Here is a 6,124-nt window from a genome sequence, read left to right on the forward strand (position 1 = left end):
CCCACGAAGCGTTTCCAGTCATCAATTTTCGCCCTCCCAATGTGCTTCTTGTAGTTGGCTGAGGCCCGCCTCAGCTCGACCACTACACGCTCTATAGCGGCACCGTCATCACGACGCCTTCCATCTTGGAGTAGGCGACGAAGTCTCCGGACTTTGGGCCTTGCATCGCAGAGGTCGGCAGTCCACCAACGTGCTCTCCTGTTGGGCGATCGAATCGACTTTCTTCCCAACGCAATATCACATACATTATGTACTATACTGTGCACGGTCGAAACTTGCTGGTCCAACGGCGACTCTGAAAAGTTTTCCGGAAGTTCGCCTGCTCTACTCACCATTTCCTCCTTGAACAATCGCCAACGTGCATTGGAGAAGTTCCAGGACGGCACAGGAGCTATGCTCTAAACTGCGCGCGCGGTAGTTGGTTCGGCCACAACAGTAATGATGTTGTGGTCACTCAATTCCCACTCGTCCACTCTCCACTCATATGTGGCCCACATAGATGCTGCCTCATTGTCGATTGTCACGTCGATATCGCTAGTAGCTCTGTGATTATCGAACGTGTACACCTCTGTTGACTGGTTTAGGGCGGCGACTCTTGCCTCCAGCATCCACTCTGACAGCAGCTCACCCCGTCTGTAGTTAGCTTGCCCCTCGGCAAGACGAGAGAGTTTGCTAAGCCACATGGGGGACACTGCATTCGCGTCGAGGCCCAGGATTGCGGGGGTTCTGCTGGCCTGCAGCAGGACCGCATCCATGTACCGGAGGTACGGTTCCAGAGGTGCATCGAACTGGCAGTATGCGGCGCAAAGGAAGATTGAGCCAAAACTCCCTTTAACGACCAGACATACGCCATAATCTGTGGTGAGGGTCTCCACTGGCATACAGATGGCTTCGTGATGATCCACTAGGATGGCTGCCTTCCCTCGCCGGTCGGTGAAAATTCTCATTCCTTCAGGCAGCACATCCATTCCGTCCCCGCCGAGATACGGCTCCTGCACCAGCGCGAACATAAACTCCGATCTCCTGAGTCGGACTCCGAGCTCGATGGTCGCAGCTCGACCTCGGCCACAGTTCGCTTGGATGAAGCTAAACATTAATGTCTAGCTTGCACCCTCGCCAGCAACGCCCCGTATATCGGGCAAACGCTCGAGAGCATGTAATGCCCCGAGGGTTGCCCTCTGTGACGGCAGTTCCGGCAGTCCACCGGGTTTTGGCACTTTGCCGCGGTGTGGCCTTGTTGCCCGAGTTACCACCCCACCCCCTAAACCCCCACGCCTCTAAACAAATCGTCGGACACTCAACCGGGAAGACGGCAACTGGAACACCGCATCCGGCCGAATGCTGACATTGCACAAAAAGTCGCACTGCAACATTGTCCCCAGCTAGCCAGCCACATGCCGAGTCGGCATGTTCATTATGTTTACAATTAAGAACCTATGTACTTATGTATAAGATGGAAACGGAGTACTCGAGTAGCCTCTTTCTGACAATAAACTCCACTCTGATTTTGAACTTCAAGAAAGTCAGACGTATTTTTATTGGAAATCTTCACACTACAAATATCTGCTGAAACCTAAAAACCTTCATACATTTACACATCATATCTTCGCAAAAGGCTCCACCCTCGAGTGCACGGACGTAACTCCCGCACTGGCGGCAAACATTGTCCTTTTGCCGGCATTCGCTGACCTTGTGGTCGAAACCCACGCATCTGTGGCAGGCGTATGTGCGGACCTGTGATCGGCATCGAAATGAAAACCACTTGATGTAAACACGACCTACATCAAGCTTCGCCATCGCCCGGTCGTCTACCTCTAGCGTCACATTTACTGTGGCGCCGTCAGTTACCGACCACGCCTTGGTCACCAGGTGCACGGACTTCTTAAACTGGGACAGAGTCATTTCGCTATCGAAGTTATTTTCATGGAGCTCCTTCATAAATTCCTCTGGGCCGATAGCTGTGTCGACGTCATAGACGACGACCTTCGGCTTCTCGGCCGCATTCCGTGCCACATTCAGTCCAACTTCAGCGAATCTTTTTGATGCTACCACATTCTGCAGCTCTCCAACTGAAGGAGTACGAATGATCGCACCACCACCTCGACGGAGCTCACGTACCTCATGTACTCTGACTCCGAGAGAGGGTGCAACCATCGTTCGTACCTTTTCCGCTATAGCTTTCCCCGATAGCGCAGGGTCGTCGCACTTCACCACCGCTGACCACGTTTCGCGTACCTTGGTGGTGCGCGGGCAGCGGTGTGCGCAACCAGATGCATCTGGAAAGCATTGGCGGCCGTATTCTTCAAGGGATTCGACGACGGCGGCGGCGGTGGCGGCATAGCGAGCCGCGTCTCCAGTTCGCCAGACGGCAATAGTAAACCGTATGTCTGGGTTTTTTGTAAACAACACAGGCACAGTAACAGTCAAAAAATGGGTGCGGGCATCTTCCGCAGCAGCCGTGATAACGCGCGAGTGGAGTGACGCGGGGCCAGGCGCGCGGCCGGCATACGACGCGGGGCTGCTGCAGGCGCGGGACCGGAAGGCACTCGCAGAACGCAGGCGGGCCTCAGTTGACAGCACAGCAGGCCTCCGGGGGGCGCGGGGCCAGGGGCAGCCGCCCGGAGCATGAAGGGGGCATGCATGTGTTGGTGGAGCTGGAAGCGAGAGAGGATTTGTTAATATGGCGATACGCAAGAAAACGTTAGACTTACCTTTCATTGAGCTGCTACACCGAAGCACGTGAGGAAACAATTGGGATGGGAGCACCCCAATAGCGACTCTCGATCGATAGGATGCTCGTATGCGGCCACACTGGAGGTAGCGATCGGCACGAAATGGCAACGCCGGAATATCGACAGTGGCAACGACGCGTTGCTATCGATAACAGGAGTTCGGCGATGTGCACAGGCGGAAACAGGGATGAGCGGTGAGTGGAAGGCGGGAGAATTTGAATGTCGAACAGATGGAGCAGAATCGACAGCAGCACCGGATGGAAGGAACAGGGAAGCGGCCTATACGAAGCAACACCGGGGCGGAGGACCGCCGGGGCCAACAGTTTTTAAAAATTTCCGAAGGAAGGGGGAGATGTGAGGAGTCTTAAAACTCCCCACAAATCTCGTGTAGGGGAGCGGCCTAGCAACAGCCGCGATGAAGGGCAAAGCGGAAAGACCGTGAGTTAACGGTACCGCGGTGGAGCTTGGACTCCGCTGGCCAAGGGCGAAGAGGTCGAACGGTAACGGTGCGGGCACAAAGAGGACGCACCGTGAACTAACGGTACCGCTGTGGACCTTGGACCCCAGCGAGTCAAGGGCAACGACGACTTTTCGGATCCCTCCGAACTTGTTTTACGTGGCGCGTTCCACACTGAAGGGATTACAACCACGACACCCTATACACCCACAAGTGAGCATATGGTGCATGTGTCTGGATACGCCAGATAAGCGTCCCGGACTAGAAGCTATAGCTATGTACATAGCGACCACCCCGGTAGCAATTCGAGTACTTGCTTGCCGGGCAAGCACTCCCCCTTGCTGAAGAGCGAGATCTACCTAAAATCTCTACTGATCTATGGGTCACAGCACCCGAGTTTTGCGCAACCAGCACCGTAACTCAAACGTCGAACACGAAGGCTCTACCCGCAATATGGGTACCAACCACAGCCACCACGATACTCCCACCAGGGGGCCTACCTCAATGTGCAGTGTTGGATAGCTGCACAACCCGTGGTACCGAAAGAGAGGCTCGTTGGGCCTCCTCCTTTTGCTTCGACAAGCATGGTTAGAGGAACCTGTCGCTATATTAGTCGCCTCTTACGACAAGCAATAGCGGACTGTGGAAGTATTCTCGCCCGCCAACCACACGGCGAAGTTGTTGGGCTAAACACCCCTCCTCCTCCGGAACACTTCATCCGCAAACACTGCCAGCCGTTGAGTTCTCTGTTGATCTTTCAGGATTCTCTCAAAGGTCCAGTTTTCGCCAAGGCGCTGCACTCCAAGTCCATCGAGGTTCCGCAAATCTGCATATAGGGGGCAAGCGCACAATATGTGCACCCAGTCCTCATATGGATCTCCACAAGCGCAAGCAGTGGTATCGCTGAGGGCTCTCCCTTGCAAAAATGCGTTGAACGATCCGTGACCTGTCAGCAGGTAAGACGTCCTCATCGAGAATCCAAAGCTTGGATCCCGATAGGCGAGAGTGACGTATGGGATGAATTTATGCGTCACCCGTCCTGGTTCGCTGTCGTCATCCCATCTGTTCTGCCAACTCTGCAATAAGCACTCTTCTAGGCGAGTCTTCCTCTGCTTCCAGCTTAGACACGCAATGTCCTCGCCGAAAAGCCAGTCGTTCTCCTCCAGCGGGTATTCACGCTTTAGCTTGTATTTGACCGCTAATAACTTAGCAGACAAGTCAAGCGGGGGAACTCCACCAAGTACCTGCAGTGCCACTGTGGACACTGTTCGGCATACCGGAAGGCATCCAAGCAGGATTAGCCTCTGGCAGGAGGCTAGTCGTCTCCGGGCGGCTATTTGTTCGGCGGTGTCATACCATACCGGGGCACCAAACAGCACACAAGGTGCCATGAGTCCGTCATATATGGTCCGCCTGGCTCGAGGACTGAAGCCCCAGTCGGCTCGAAGCACACGTGCCAATGCTCCAACGACTCCGGTCATCCGCTGGCGAAGCGAAGCTATGTGCGTGAGGAATTTCATTCCTTCACTGACCGTGATGCCAAGGTACCGACAGCTACGCACATACGGAAGGTTCGCTCCAGCAAACCTCACCGTAGGCGCACGTCTCAAGGCACCTTTCAGCAGCATTATTACCGTCTTGCTGGTCGAGACGGCAACGCCAACTTCCGCTCCGCACGCTTCTACGATGGACATCAGTTGTGCTCCTTTTTCCTCTAGCATAGCTCGGGAATTTCCCTCGACGAGAAGCAGAAAGTCATCCGCGTATGCACTCAGCTGGCAATACGGCTGGAGACGCTAAAGCAGTGCATCCATCAGTATGTCCCAGATAAATGGGCCACTGATTGACCCCTGTGGGCAGCCTCTAGTTACCGGTACATCCACTGTACCGGAACTGCTTCGGATCACTGCTCTTCGGCCGGAGAAAAAGCTCTGCCACAAGCCCATTTCCCTGCATCCCAAGTCGGCTAGTCAGCGGAGTGCAGCACTCCATTCGACGTTGTCGCATGCTCCTATGAAGTCCACGAATGTGCCGAGGCGTATTGCGCCGGGCTGGCACCAACACTGCTCTTCACGTGCCTCCAAGCATCCTCCACACATCGTCCTTGGCGAAATCCAAACTGCCATCTGCAGCCTTCCGGAAGAACTTCTCTCACACGATTCACCAAGATGGCCTCGAGCACCTTACCAAAGACTGGTAGCAAGCATATTCCTCTATATGAGGAGGGCTCGGACTTGTCCTTATCTGGCCCTTTGAGCAGCGAGACAACTCGTGAGCACTTCCACTCGGCGGGAAAGTATCCTAATCGGATGCATCGGGAAAACAACAGTGCTAGGTGCTCGGGGATGGCGCGCCAGACTGCCTTGCAGATAGTGCCATTGATGCCGTCCAAGCCGGAAGAGCGCCTGCTCTTCAACCGGGCAACACATACATCAACCTCAAATACTTTGAGGGCCGGTGGGACTTCCTCCGCGATGGCAGTCGGTGCCTCGGACTCCGCAACTTGGAAGAAATTGCGGAGGAGCACTCGTGCACAGTCACCCCAATCAGTGATCAGCTCGCCATTCACGCGGAGGCACCCAATCTCCGTGCACTTTCTGCGGCCTCGGCAAATCTTGTAGACGCGCCCCCATGGGTCGTCGGCATGATCTCCCACGAAGCGTTTCCAGTCATCAATTTTCGCCCTCCCAATGTGCTTCTTGTAGTTGGCTGAGGCCCGCCTCAGCTCGACCACTACACGCTCTATAGCGGCACCGTCATCACGACGCCTTCCATCTTGGAGTAGACGACGAAGTCTCCGGACTTTGGGCCTTGCATCGCAGAGGTCGGCAGTCCACCAACGTGCTCTCCTGTTGGGCGATCGAATCGACTTTCTTCCCAGCGCAATATCACATACATTATGTACTATACTGCGCAGGGTCGAAACTTGCTGGTC

Source organism: Drosophila sechellia, unplaced genomic scaffold (genome assembly GCF_004382195.2).
Source record: "Drosophila sechellia strain sech25 unplaced genomic scaffold, ASM438219v1 U_318, whole genome shotgun sequence".
Classification (NCBI taxonomy): Eukaryota; Metazoa; Arthropoda; class Insecta; order Diptera; family Drosophilidae; genus Drosophila; species Drosophila sechellia.